The sequence below is a fragment of the Pan paniscus genome, chromosome 5, assembly GCF_029289425.2.
Source record: "Pan paniscus chromosome 5, NHGRI_mPanPan1-v2.0_pri, whole genome shotgun sequence".
Lineage (NCBI taxonomy): Eukaryota > Metazoa > Chordata > Mammalia > Primates > Hominidae > Pan > Pan paniscus.
This window is the reverse complement of record NC_073254.2, coordinates 152,097,471-152,113,178: the sequence shown is the minus strand read 5'-3', so window position 1 is coordinate 152,113,178 and position 15,708 is coordinate 152,097,471. Positions and strand designations below refer to the sequence as shown.

Below are 15,708 nucleotides of genomic sequence, written 5' to 3'. Positions count from 1 at the left end.
AAGTTGAACCCCTAACCCCCAATGTGATGATATTAGGAGAGGGAGCCTTTGGTAGGTGATTAGATCATGAGAGTCAAGTAATGTATGAGATTAGGGCTCTCGTAAGAGAGACATCAAAGAACTCCCCCTCTCCCCTCCTGCCATGTAGGATACAATGAGAACATGGATGTCTATGACCAGAAGGGGGCCCTTGCCAGATGCCAAATCTACCAGTGCCTTGACTTTGGACTTCCCAGCCTTCAGAGCTGTGCAAAATAAATTTCCTTTGTTTATAAGCCACCTGGTCTATGGTATTCTGTTATAGCAACCTAAATGGGCTAAGATAATTACTATGCATAATTCTAATTTTATGGAAAGAAAAATCATAACAACAATGAATATCTTATTTAAAGATTATTTTCACTTTTACAACTCTACAATGGGATTTTCATTTCAAAGGGCTTTATAAAATACACAAGTAAAAGAAATAGGAAAACAATGAGTAAGCCAAGTGATGATATTCTCTATTACATGAATGATGGCATCATAGATATCAGGAGTCTGGTTTTGCAACACTTAAGGGAGGGTGTCTATAATTATCTCCCAATGATGTGAACCTTCACCTAATTTTTCTCAAAATATAATTAATTTTAAAGCAATTTTAAGAAATCTTGGATGTTATAAGTCCAGTGCTATTATGTCCATCAAAAACCCGACTCCATTATTTTGTTGACATACTAAGTTTCACATAGCATTTTAATGAAAAAAAGCCATATTTTTAAAGTGATACGTCATATCATATACTCTCTCTTACAGTTTAGATTTCATTCTCCAAAAGGTTTCTCCTAAGTCTCTGCCATATATTAGGAATAAATGGAATCTTTTGTAGTGATCTTCTCAAAGTTATGGTTTTAAAGGCAAGACTTATTGAGCTTGATCTCAAAGTGCTAGTCAAAATTTCTTAACTTTTCTTCAGAAGAGAAGGTGTAGGTCTTTATCCCAAGACTAGTTGAGAAATAACTGAGAATAAAAACAAGTGGCATTCCAGGTGCAAATCGTTGTGGACTTATAGGAAGAAAAAGGGAGAGAAGGGGATGCCTCCTGGAACCTGAAGCAAGTGTCTTATAATGAGACACATAGTGTCTGATTGCTCATTCAAATATTCGATCATCTCAGTAGTAAAAGGAGAAGTAGCAGGAGGCATGGACTCACAATCCCAGCTGCTGGACTCTCCCTCAGGGTGGGGTCCCCTTTTTGTCATTTGCCCTTAAGGACAACCACCATCTTCTCTCTATTCTGGGCAACTTGCTTGAATAGATGGCTTTTACTTAATATTACAGAAAAATTTTCCAGGGCACTACATCAGTTCCCAATGAAGACTTACATTTTTTTGTTATTTCCCTCCTCTCTCACTGTGTTAGTTCATTTACAGAAGAAAATTCATTATAAACATATATATCTAATATAGATACTTGTGTATAGTATGTGTATACATGTAAACACACTCATTTGACATCCTATTTTATCCCCACACACAATTCATAAAACAATATTTCTAGAGTCCTGTTCAATGAGAGGTAGAGTTATTACAAGGTATTATAATACTTTGTAATATAATATTGTATAACATAATATTGTAATATAAGAAGCGACCTGCAAAAAGTATTTCCCCTAAGCCTTTCTCTATATAGGACCAGCATTTATTCTGCACATGTTCTATATTGCAACTTACAACATAGAAATTGCAGTGACAACAATTTGTAGGAGGTAGAACATAAAAATGACTGATTTTTCCAAGAAAAGAAAATATTCTTTAGACAGGAAATGACATTACCAGCTCCTAAGGCATCTAACAATATTTTCTGGGTGAAGAAGTAAGATATTGTCAGGTTGGGAGGACACCACTTTTTTTCTTTGTTGAAATGTCACTACTAGTAAGCCAAGTCATCCAGCTCTGGTAACTTGGATAGTGCTGGGTCAGGTCAGGCCTGGGACTCAGGGTGGCAGGGCAATTTCACTCAGGTAAGAGTGAAATTAGAGGTTAACATACCATATGTCTTAATATTTAAGTTACTAATATTTAAGTTACTAATCAAGCTAACACACTATAAAAATATGTTTGTTTCTCTTCCTTGACATATATACTTTCAAAATGACAGAATTGGAAGCATGTATAAATCTATGGTTTTTATATGACTGAAGGCCAGAAAACTATTGAAGACTGGTGCATTAATTTTTATTGTGCATTTCTAGCTGCTTTGTTGAAGTCCCATGGTATTGGCATGACTAATAAAAGAGGTAAACAAATTTAACAGTAATATGAATTTTTAATATTGTGGAATGCTCTACAGCCATGTTATATGATGGTTGTGGATACTACACTAGTTTGTGCGTATTTCTGGAGCCACCAATTGGAACATGAAGAGAAGTAGGAAAACTTCCTTTTTGAGTAAGAAAATGGCTCAGCACTACTTGGAAACAAGACTTTGTTATGAAAGAATGAATTGCATTCATATTATTAGAGAGGAGGAATTTGACAAGTTACTTAATATTTTCTAGTTCTCTTACCTAAGGGCTTCTGCTGTTCAAATCTTGCCTCTACTCCAAAACAGTTTCTCTCTTCTACATCAGCAACAGCACAGACACAATCACTTTTTCTAGGATACAGGGCATGAGATAGGCAGAAGCATTTCCCTGGAGCCTGAGCCATTTTAGTCACGAGAGCAGTGGTTAGGGTTATAGGTCATGCTGTGCCAGTGCTGAGGACTGGATCCACAGTAAGGGCACTCATGTGTTTTTTACTAAAAGTATTTGTCATGTGTTTGTGATATGCAGTTAATGGCAGGGGCCTCTCTTATGTGCAGGTAAAGGTAGTACTAGGTCTAGGTTTTTTGTCAAGTGCTTTCTAGATGTCCAAAAAGCCTTAAGGCATGAACAGCTTTCAAAGAAAGATGTCAGTATTATGGAGTTCTTTGGCAGGCTAAGATTTGATAATTCTATGTACTATGTTGTATTGCCAAGGTGGCCATTGCCATATGGGAATCGAGCTGTAGATCACTTATAGCAAAAGAGTTGCACTGATGTTTTTTTTTTCCTCACTGACATGATCAAGTCTGTGGCAGGCGAAATCAGGTCTCCTCCAGTGTTTTGTTTTTGTTTTCTTATGAGAATCTCTGATCCAATTGAATTTGGCAACTCCTTGATCTTGACCCCTGTTTTTCTTGCTCTCATGTCTCTATGTCTTTTTACCTAAAAAACACTCTGTCACCACTGGTTTAATTTCAGTTTAATTACAAGTCTTTTCAATTTCTGATCCATCAAAGGTTTGGTCTTCACTAAGCATGCATTTCCCACTCCAGACTCCAAACACTGTACAGGCTTTGAACAATGGGTATCTGTTCCCTCCTGTCAGGTTTCCAGAAATAGGCTTTAGAGAGCTGCCATGTGTTTCTCTTTCTTTATACTCCAGCAAGAACCCCTCCGTGACTCACACACACAGAAAGCCAAAGGCCCTGAATGGTTATTTATTCTTGCTAGCTGGATGACCCTGCACGTGGCTCTCAGCATGGGTGAGGATTAGAGAACTTTGGAGAGGTGCGTCATGTAATTTAAGTACAAACAAAACTGCATGAATTTGCGCTTTGCTTAGATCATGCAAGGAAGTTCAGGGTTGACCATGAAACCCAACTCAGCTTCCTATCTTTGTTTTTCCTCATGTACACTCAAATGGGAGAAGGATCAGGTATGATCCTTCTCAGAGACTGGTCATTTTGAAGAGCTTACAACACAGCATTCAGCCCTTAGAATGGACACTCTGAATATTTTAGCACATGACGCCTGATGTCCTGATTAGATCAATTTGCTACACTTGCTTTAGATAAATAAAGATGGACAAATTTTTACCCCAATCATGAATTGTATGTGAGCTCTAGGAATTGTTCGTCTTACAGCTTTCCTGTCATCTGGTTGTTTTCTGCCCAGTTTTGTGGAGTTTTATCCTACGCATGCAATTCAGTATTCAGCAACAGGCTCAAGGGATCCCATTGCAGAAATGTGGGTGTCTTTCTCTCATAGCATTCTCCTCTCTGGTGGTTTGCTCTGCAAATTTCTGCTGTCTCTGCCTCCCTGAAGTCCAGTCTCTACTCCTCTACTCTGCAAGACTGAAGTTCTCTCTTTGAGGTCTTGCTACATGCACCATGTAGCAAATGCCTTCAGGCAGGAAACAAGTACATTCACTGAGCTCACCTCCTTTGTCTCCCTTCTCTCAGACGTCACAGTTCTGGCTGCCCATTGTCCAGTGCCTGTTTCCAATGATACAGGTTTTACTGTGCTTTCTAGTTATTTACAGTAAAATGGTAAATGTGCTACCAGGTACTTTTTTATGGATGGAAGTAGGAGTCTCCAGTCATAAGTTATGATTTAATGATATCAAAACCAAGATAAAGACGATCTATGTGTTTACCAAATACATTTTCTGTTTTCCCAGACTTCACTTTCCATGCTAGATACAAAAAGTTAGAGCTTAGTTCTGGGGTAAAAATTGTCTTAATCTTATAATGAGTCATAATCAAGAGAAACACTTCTTTGTTCTTGGATATTGTCTTAAAGATGTGAAATCTGGAATTGCTGAAGTCAGCTTGCAACTAATCTACAGAAGAGGTACATATGCCAAGGATGGCCACATGGAAACATATAAAGTACCTATGTTCTTGATGATTACATAGAGCCAGTGAATTAACCAGTTATGAAATATCCTAACTTCAGACTTCTTATTATATGAGACAATAAATTCCTTACAATTAGAGCTAGTGGAGTCAGGATTATCTGTTACTTACACCCAGACGCATTGTAACAGATAAATTCCTTCTTATGAGTAAGTTAGTAGGTGACTTTGAAAGCCCTTAACTGAAATGAGGGGGAAAGGACAATTTTGAGGATTTGGAGACAAAGTGAGGAGTTCACTTTGGACATGTTGAGTTTGAGTTACTTACAGATCATTGATATGGTTTGGCTCTATGTTCCCCGCAAATCTCACTCTGAATTGTAATCCCCAGATGTCAAGGGAGGCCACTGGTGTGAGGTGATTGAATCATACGGGTGATTTTCCCCATGCTATTCTCATGATAGTGAGGGTGTTCTCATGAGATCTGGTGGTTTAAAAGTAGCTGTTTCCCCTGCGTCTCTCTCTCTCTCTCTCTCCTGCCACCTTGTGAAGAAGGTGCTTGCTTCTCCTTTACCTTCTTCCATGACTGTAAGTTTCCTGAGGCTTCCCCAGCCATGCAGAACTGTGAGTCAGTTAAACCTCTTTTATTTATAAATTAGCCATTCTCAGATGGTATCTTTATATCAGTGTGAAAACAGACAAATACAATCATCCAGTGGGATGTCAATAGGCAACCTGGATATGTATATAACCAGAAGATGAAAATGTTCTGTAGATTTTGGGATCATCAGTGTATGGTTTTTGAAGCTATGGTTTTAGAGACTATTACTTAGCAGAATAAGCAAGGATGAAGATGTTCATCAAATGTGGTCTCAAGGAGAATGTATTCATCTCATTGTAGAGGGTAACCTAATTTTATCTTGCTATTTCCTTTCAGACATCTGCAAAAGGCTGGGTTAGGATCTGTGATGAATCTGGAGGCCTGGCCTAGTAAAAAGGTCAGGAGCACACACTGATGACAATGGAAAAGCCACGCTGGACCCCGTGGAAATACAGATGGTCCCTAAAAATCGATGCAGCCTGGTCACGTACGCAACAGTGTTGTCTACTTCTTGTTTTTAAGGAAATATATAAAACAGTCCAAAACAAAGCCATAAAGATTAGAGTGCCTTATAATCAGGAAAAATTGTATAAATAGAAACCTATGTAGTTTATCAGTATAACTCATAGTTCTTAAAGAGAGTTTGACAAGTTTATGCAATAAATCAAAACTGCAACAGTTTATTCTCCTAGGAATTTACCCCCTATTTAGTAGATTATAAAACTTTCTAATATTAAAGAAGCATAATCCAAAATTGCAGTCATAAGAACATTGATTTGGTGATTCCTTAATGATCTTTCTTCATAGAATCATGAATGTCTTCAAAACAGCCAGACACAGAACACCTTTATGTCACATTACAAAATTTTTAAAGAAATAAAGTTTCAGTTTGTGTTCAAATAGGTTTAGAGAAAGATTATTTTCCTAAACTAAATTGGGTGGAACGATCTCCTTTGAGTCAAGCACAAACTAAAGTATTAAAATAAGCTTTGACGTATGTTAGCGACTATATATAGACTCAACCAATCATGTTAAAGGCTAGAGTAATTTGATATTTATTAATTACCTTAAAATACAATGAAAAGATAAGTAACATTAGAAGCAAATATACTTGGATATGTAAATGTAGGCATTATTTTTCTTTAGAAGTGAAGATTATGTGTAAAGTTACAAGGACTTGAGAGAATGTACATAAAATATTTGCTCCAGGGCCTGGCACCTACTAATACTGAATAAATGAGAACCATCGCTGTTGTGACATCATCATTCCAGCTAGGCCAGTCCCACAGCATCATTGTAGCATTATTAAAAACACTGTAAAATTTTATTTGCTTTCACCTAAGACTTGTACAGTGTAATTATTTGTCTATAAAGACAAATCATATCAGTGGTCTATTTAAGTTCAGGAAGTGGTAGATAAAGTTTATCAAACAAAACTGCCCTCCCTCAAAAGTCCCAGTAATAAGAATGAGTCAGGAAATGTTGAGGCTAAGGACTGAAGTAGCTCTCTTTTAAGATGTTACAGTCACGATTGTGAAGGTTCTCCCACCTTCCCAGCCTCACCTCCGCCATGCCATCTTGGCCACCCCTTCCCTCTCTGGAGGTATTGGGAATCCCAGAAAGAGCCAGAGGAAGCTAGCTCTACTTGTCTGCTCATTAACCAATCCAATCTAGCTCTCTCTTTCCAAAGAGTATTAAATAACTTACCATCCCTTCAGACTAATTATTATTCCTTCTTTCAGACCTTTTGTACAATTAACTCTAAAGCTCTCTCCTTATCCTTTCCCTGTTTAATTGCAGTTCTAAGCTAGATATTCTTTTGCTGATAATAGCCTGGAAATTCTAAAATGGCTTTAGGATATGCCTTAGTTAGGGTTGCAGGGTTCATGTTATTACTACTCTACCTTATTTTAATGTCCAGGTTTAATTTTTCCTTGAGGGTCCCTCAAAAGGTTTGATAAAGCTTCAATAATGCTTAGGGTTTTACCAATCACATTTATTGAATGAATGTTGACCATGCTAATCTCAGTCTCCCTGAGGCTCTAATCTTTCTGAACATCTGTTAAATTTGGTGTTCTACCATGCTCAGTTCTAGGCTCTCTTAGCTCTTTCATTATATAGTCTCTCTAGATGATCTTATCTTTCCACATGTTTCCATTATGATCTATATGCTGATGGCTTCCAATATATTTCCAGTCCAGTCCTGTATTGAGAGCACAAAGTACATATCTCCAATTATCTAACTGCTCTTGAATATCCCACAGACATCTTGTCCCTGAACCCAAGAGCCTAATCCTCTCCATTTCTCCTATTTGTAATGGAATCATTTAATTAGCCCAACAGTAGTCCAAACCACAGAGAAAAATGTCACTTCTGTTTCTCCTCACACATCCAATCAATACAGTATTTTTTAAATCTTACTGCTTAAGCCTTTCTACTTCTGTATAATACCACTGTCTTTTTTCCTGTTTTGGGTCACTACCATCTCTTACCTAGAATCCTTAAAGAGCCTCGTAACTGGCCTCACTGCCCCTAATCTTGTCTTTCTTCTACCTCTACACTCAAATCAGGATGATCTTTCCAAACAAAAACCTGTGATATACAATAACAGAAAGTGGAGTAGAAAAATATGGGATTAATGCCACCTATTCAGCAGTGATACTAAGGAGTTTATTAGAGTTTTAAAAATACATTTGGTCATTTAGAAGTCCAGGAAAAAAAAATTGCTGACATTTGCTGAGGGCTTTTCTTACAACTATCTGTAAAGTTGACAAAGATGATGATGATGATGATGATGATGATGATATGAGGATGAAATAAAAAGATGACTTATATGTTCTTAACTCATGCAAGCAGACAAGTGTGGAAGTAAATAAATTGAAAGCAGTGGGTTTAAGCTAAAGGAAACCAGTCTATCTTTAGGGCTGGCCCCAGCAGGGGTAAAGAAACCAGAACAAATGTGTGTCTAAACCTAGGCAGCATTCAGACAGATGTCAATACTGCAGGACTCCTGACCTCCTAGGTGACTAGAACAGCAGAAGAGTACACAGGAGCAAATGGGGACAACATTCTTGTCCTGGGTGTCCGATCAATTTGGAGAAGGACTGCATGCAATACCAGTGTGTATTGAAAAGAAAGGTGGAGGCATCGGGGTCATAGCAAAGCAGGCTGGCATTCAGGGTAGGACCACACCTAGAGTATAGGTGGGCACGTTGAGAATAGAGCTATAATCAAAATACCCGTGCAAAGCTGAGGGTGAATCTTGAGCAGATAACTCTCTTCAGACACACTGAATACAGGCCGACTGGAGAAAAGATGGACCTTGTCTAATGGTGTCTGCAGCTGGATAGAAATGAATGGAATAGAGACTGATGAAGAAACAAATAAATCCACTCTTAAGTTCAGCAAATACTCCTGGAACGCCTACAGCATGAAAGACACTTTGGTGACTTTATGGGCATTGCAATTAGGCAAAGTCAGGAGAAAATGCCTAATTCTCCCATAATGTTGGTACCACTGCCTTCTGTAAAGAAAGGCATGAATAATGCCACCATTTCCAGGCACAGAGACCACAGTTATATAAACAAGCTTCCATCCTTTCAGGGAAGTCAAAGGATGTGCCAGAGCTCTCACTTCTGTTTACATGGGGAGAAGACTTCATCTCCCATGCAGGGAAAACAATTTTGATTTTGCCAATGCCCCTGGAAGGTAAGAGAGTAAAAGCTATGTATGAATTAATACAAGACAGTTTTCTTTCCAACGTTATAGGACCAAGAATGGAGTGAGGAAAAGAGAAAAGAGAAATGGAGGCAACTTTGCAAGAGGGTAAGATTTCAGAGCACCAAGACAAAGTATACTCTCTAAAGTCAGTGATACTATGTAGACTTCTACGTCATTAGATTAGGCCTGCCTGGAGTAAATTTTTAAATGTGCCATTTTTAAGTTACCTAAATGAGTAAAGGTGGTCTTTTTATTTTTACTCTATTTATATTGCATACACAAATTTTCTTAGAGAAAATTTCAGAAATGATACCTTCTTTCAAACTGATGGCCAATATGCTATCACCAGTTCAATTTTCTGTATTTAGACACTAATTAGAATGTTTTCAGGGAATCTGCAATAAACCTAAGAAAATAATTAAAGTTTACTGATGATCAGGTCAATTTATATTCTATCTGGCTGTCTTGTTTTTAAACTCATGCATATTAAAGGTATGATATGAGTGTGAATTTACTGAAGCACAAATCAAAATCTGGGATTTGTGTTGTAATTGTGTGCATTAATAGACTAGCCAAAACTTGCAATAACTTTTTGCTAAGCATATCAAGTAGTCCTAAGTAGTTGATACATCTACTTTCAAGCTTCTGCAGATATTCTCAGCTTAGGAGTAATTGTGTTTCCCATCCAAGTAAGAAAAAACGAAGATTGCTTGCTTCAGAATAATGATAACCTATTACAATAACCCAGAAAACCAAGGTATCAGAAACCCGATGAGATCATTTATTCCATCGTCTCCTATTATGCACCCACACCACCACAGCAATGTCCTCACTTAGCTCTTGGTTTTCTCAGAGGGCTTATTCTTCAGAAGTACTTGTCTTTTGTTTTGCTGCAGACTACTTTGTTTTTGGCTTTAATAGTCCTCCCCGCTTATTTTCTGTGGAGACCCAGGTTCCAGTGCTCATTTGGGCATCTGACAACAAGTAGGGTATTACATTTTAGAATCCAAAGAAATAAAATTCTTTCTGTTTTGCTAAATGATAAAGAACAAAGAAACAAATATCCAGGCCATTTAAAAAATATAGACTTTCACAGATATGAGGTTCCCCTAAATAAAGCCTTCTCATTGTTATTCATATTCATTTTTGAAACACAGACTAGAATATCTCAAAAAGTTTTCCAAGAATGTTATCTTTTACACTCAACTCAAGAGTTCATTGCCAATTCCAAAGCTCACGAAGTTTATTTTACAAAAATAAGCTCTGCATGAATGGGACATATGAATCAAAGCAATTATGTATTAATTAGCCATGTCGCCCACGTGTATATTTCTTTCCTTCCTTGCTTTAACTCACTTGTATGCATCAAAAAGAATGAAATTTGAAAAGGAAACACAGGGTTTCAACTGATGGACTATTACGATACAAATGGTTCACTGACAGTAGCCTTTGTTTACTTTCTGTTTCTGTTTCGATTCTTCCCCACAAATCTTTGACATTAGCAAAATTTTCTTCTACAAATTATTCTTAATGAAAACCTTCACACTCTTATGCTTTATCAGATTATGTCAATTCATCTCCTGAAGCTCTGAGAGACTGTTGTATTTACTGGCAAATATCCTTCGTAAATCGCCTACTCTTTCCCTCTCACCAGCTGCATCACCTGAGGCGGGAGGACGTGAGAAAATTGTGTACTAGTCACATTCCACAGTGACACATCTTCATCTGTCGGCTCTTGGCTTCGGTGTCTTGGGAAATTCTGACATGAGGAAATATTTCAAAGAAGTGGTATTGCCCCCAGAATGAAGCCTAGTTCTAGTTGTTTCCAAGGTATTAAAATGTTTCCCATCTGTTCTGTAATCATATCATTTTTAAGCACCCTCCATATTCTATCCAGGCTTCCAGCTGAACTCTGGGAATACAAATATGAATACCATGAATAGAACAGAGTCCTTGATCTCAAGATGTGCAAATTCTAGTAAACAGAGACACAAGGAAGATAATTCAATATATGTTGCTGATATTATGTATTCATTCACACAAATGTGTTGAGAACCTCCTTTGCCAGGCATTGTGTTAATCATGACCATAGAAGGGAACTCAGAGGAGAGGCCCTTCGCCCCGATAGAGACAGGCAAGAAAAGTTCATGGTCAAAAGCACAGTAATGTGAAATGTCATAGACAATGCAGGGATCCATAAGCTATTTGCTATTTTTAGAACATAAAATGCTAGGATTAGAAAAATGACAGACAAATTTGAAGTTGTGTGAAGGAGAAAGAACGAGGCTGGGAAGGATCCAAAGGCACTCGGCTTCCTAAGGCCCCTTTCACCAAAAGGAATGTATTAGATTGGTGTAAAAGTAATTGCAGGTTATGCCATTAAAAGTAATGGTAAAAACTGCAATTACTTTTACACTAACCTAATAGAACAGCTGAAGATATTCTCTTAGCGAAGTATTATAAACTCATTAGGCTAATTTATAACTACTGTCTAGAATTTGATTAAAAGATTCCCATCACGAACCAAACAGATAAAGGATGCTAAATTTATGTGACAGAAATAAACAGGGAGGTTAGTTTGACTGAAGAGTGGAATTTTTCACAGACATACAACACACACATTCACACACACACAAACTCTAGCATAGCAATTTATTTGTATTAGCTAAAAAAATTTACTTAATATTCAGTGTGTCTAAAGCCACTACCCAAATCATGATTACCCTGAAAGGGAGTGAAAACAGTCAAACTATCTTCAATTTGACTCTTGCTCACTCACTTTCCATATATTCTTCCTAGTCTCTGTGACTTCTGAGACTAGATACCTTTATTATTTGTTGCGGAAAAGACAGAGAAGTATTACCGCTATATTGCTCACTTTTTCCTAATCCCTTTCTCGCTGTCCTACAAGGAGCTGGAGAAAAACCTATTCTCTGATGTGAATTACATACAAACTATTCACATTTGACCACATCTGCTGGGCAAAACTCACTAACCAATCCCAAGGAATGTACAAATGCAGGTTCCAAAACACAGGCTGACTGATCATTCTGGCCGTCTAAATTGGGAGCTAATTAAATGTTTTCACTGGAAGTCTCTTCTCACTGCAGCAGAACAGAGCCATTCTGAAGCAAACACTTTAGTGAAACACTTCTTTGGGAGAATCCAGTTCAGCTACAAGAAACAACCACTTCTAGCTGGTGGCACGATCTATTCCTACTTGATTTCTCCCCCAGTGTATACATGTAAGTGAAATAACACTTATGCACATGTAACCGCAGAGAAAAGATGACATTATATCTCATTGATGTCAAAGTGATCGGCAACAGTTTGTTATTACCTATGCAGGATTTGGATCCAGTCCACTAAGGCTGATGAAAGATTATATAAATAATTTGCATAAAAGAGCTTTCAGAGCAGCACTTAAACATGTTGGGTATCATTTGAATGCAGTAAAGAGTGGGAAGCTAAGTCATTCATTTCATTTCCATTAGTAATTAGATGTTGCTTGAAGCATTTTTCCTGCTTGGCAATCTCCTAAAGAAATATACTGTTTGAGGCGGTGGAGCTCTAACTCTCTCCAAATGAGGAGCCTAAATTTGGACTTAACAGCCCAGGCTTCTTGTGAGGGGCAGCTGGACTTAGACTGGCCTATGTGGATCTAAGAAGGAAGGCTGACAAGAAATCCTGAAGGCCGGAAAGGGAAGTTGCTAAGTATCTCCAAGTGAGAAGTCTCTACTTGGACTCAGCCCAAACTTCTTTAGAAAGTCAGAAGCTTTCAGCACCACAAAGTCTCACATGTTACTAATTATTAGGGACCATCATTCAATCATTTTGGATGCAAAAATTAGTCGCATTTTGGGAGGCTGAGGCGGGCAGATCACTTGAGGTCAGGAGTTCAAGACTAGCCTGGCCAGCATGGTGAAACCCTGTCTCTACTAAAAATAAATAAATAAAAATAAAAATAAAAATTAGCCGGGCATGGTGGCAGGCACCTGTAATCCCAGCTATTCAGGAGGATAAGGCATGAGGAGAATTGCTTGAGCCCGGGAGGAGGAGGTTGCAGTGAGCTGAGAGCATGCCACTGGACTCCAGCCTGGGTGACAGAGCAAGACTCAGTCTTAAAATAAATAAAAAATTAAATAAATAATTACTATCAAATATAAAAACGGCTGCAACAAATATACAAATAAAACCTCAAGTTGTTCAGAAGCTGGTCTTGGGCAAGAATTGTCTAGATTGGATATTGCGATCAATGTGAAGTGTCTTCAATATTTAACATGAGTCAGAAATTGTGCCAAGTGATGGTGCACAGATATGAAAAAGACAAAATAAGGCTGACATGTAAAAGGATAACTTCGATTTAGTAAAGTAAATTCTAAGGTAGAGACAACACAGAGTAGCATAGAAGCCTCCTAAGGGCAGGGGTTCGGTGAAGAAATTCTGGAAAAAGAGTGAGGAGTAGGAGTTAGCCAGTATAAGAAGGAATGCAATGGATATTCCAATAGAGAGAGCAGAATAAAAAAAATAACGTGTATAGTTTTACCATAAGCAGTTTCATAAAATTATATTGCGTATTGGGAAATGACAACTGGTGGGTAATAGGAAGAGAGGATTCTGTAAAAAGTAGTCTTGCAGGCCGGGCGCGGTGGCCCACCCCTGAAATCCCAGCACTTTGGGAGGCTGAGTCAGGCGGATCACCTGAGGTCGGGACTTCAAGACCAGCCTGACCAACAGGGAGAAACCCTGTTTCTACTAAAAATACACAATTAGCCAGGCGTGGTGGCACATGCCTGTAATCCCAGCTAATCGGGAGGCTGAGGCAGGAGAATTGCTTGAACCTGGAAGGCAGAAGTTGCCGTGAGCCGAGATTGCGCCATTGCATTCTAGCCTAGGCAACAAGAGCAAAACTCCATCTCAAAACCAAAAAAAAAAAAAAAAAAAAAAAAAAGGAGTCTTGCAAATCAGAAAAGGTAAAAAAAAGTCCGTTTTTCTAAAGATTCAAATGGGCACATTACAAAAGTGATTATCTAAATATCCAAGAAACATATGACTATTTGATTGCCTCGTTAGTAATCATGGAAATGCAAAAAAGCGTTTATGCTACGGTAAGAAGCCTAGACTTTATCCTCTGGGCCATGGTAAGCCATTGAATAATTTTGACAGTAAACCAATTAAAAAAAAACTCAGAAAATAGAAATAGACCCACAGAGGATCCAAATATTGATACTCGCACTTATATAGAAATGTAAAGAGCCAAGAATAGCCAGAATATTCCTGAATTAGAGGAATACAGTTGGAGGACTTACTTTACCAGATATGAAGACATATTTTAAAGCAGTAGTAGTAAAAGCAAAGTGTAATAATAGACAAATAGACCAATGAACACGCACAGTCTGCAGAAATAAACTCACACACATATGGACACTATAGCTTTGATAAAGGTGGCACTGTACAGCAGAGGGGAATATACTGTCTCTCAGTAAGTGATACTGGGACATCTGGATATGCATATAGGGTAAAAAAAGAAACTTGACTCCTACATTACATCATACACAAAAATCAATTCTAGGTATATTGCAGAGATCAATGTGAAAGGTAAAACATTAAAGCTTATAGAAGAAAACGTATGAAAATATCTTCATGATTTGGGGACAGGCAAAGATTTCTTAAATAGGATCTACAAAGCACTAGCCTTAAAGGAAACAATTGATGAACTGAATTACATGAAAATTCTAAACACAGATTATTAAGAGAGCACAAAGGTATACATACCTGCATATCTGCATCTATATCAATATCTATCTATCCCACAAGATCTTATATCTGGAATATATAAACAACTCTTACAAGTCAGAGAAAAGGTAGTGTGTTCAAATTTTTAGTTGAACAGGCACATTACAAAAATGAATATCTAGGAAACGTATGAATATTTGATTACCTCATTAGTAACCAGGGAAATGCAAAGTAAAACTACAGTGAGATAGCATTAGACTGCCCCCATATTACACAAACTTAAAGACCAAATGTAGACAAGGTTATAATACCAAATGTAGACAAGATTATAATACCAGATGCAGACAAGGTTATAGAGCCACTAGAATGCTCTCAAACACTGATGGTAGAAGCATAAATTGATACAACCAGCTTGGAGACTCTGGTAATCACCAAACTGGACGTAAATGTACACTGTGAATTAACAATTTCACTACTAGGTAGATTCCTAGTTTCTAGTTTTCTCAACAGAAATGCATATATATCTGCACCAAAATAAACCTTTAGAGCATCATTATTTGTAATGGCCCCAGAGTGGAAATTTCCCAATTCCCATTCTACCACCTATTCTAACAATAGAATGACTAAATAAATAACAGTATATTCATATAATGAAATACCACACAGTAATAATAATGAATATTCTGTAACCACATGCAAAAAAAACAGGAATAGTTTTACAAATATGAAGCCGGGCAAAAAAAAAAAAAGAGTATATTCCACATGATGTCATTTCACAAAATTAAAAGCAGGCAAAACTAATTTATGTTGTATTCAAGATAGCATTATCCTTGGGGGTAAGTAGGTACTGGAAGATGACCAAAAAGGAAGTTTTATGGGTGCTGATAATATTCAGCTTTTTATCTGAGTAGTGGTTATGCAGGTATATTCAGTTGAGAAAATTAATCAAGCTGTATACATATACATACTTTTCTGTATATTTTACTTCAACATAAAGGTTAAAAAACAC

The 15,708-nt window shown here is 37.5% G+C and overlaps 1 long non-coding RNA gene across 1 annotated transcript in view; it reads right to left on the bottom strand.

The window, feature by feature from the left end:
• The window catches only part of LOC134730624 (uncharacterized), a 59,733-nt gene that overhangs the window by 22,537 nt on the left and 21,488 nt on the right, over window positions 1–15,708 (bottom strand). The window lies entirely within an intron of this gene.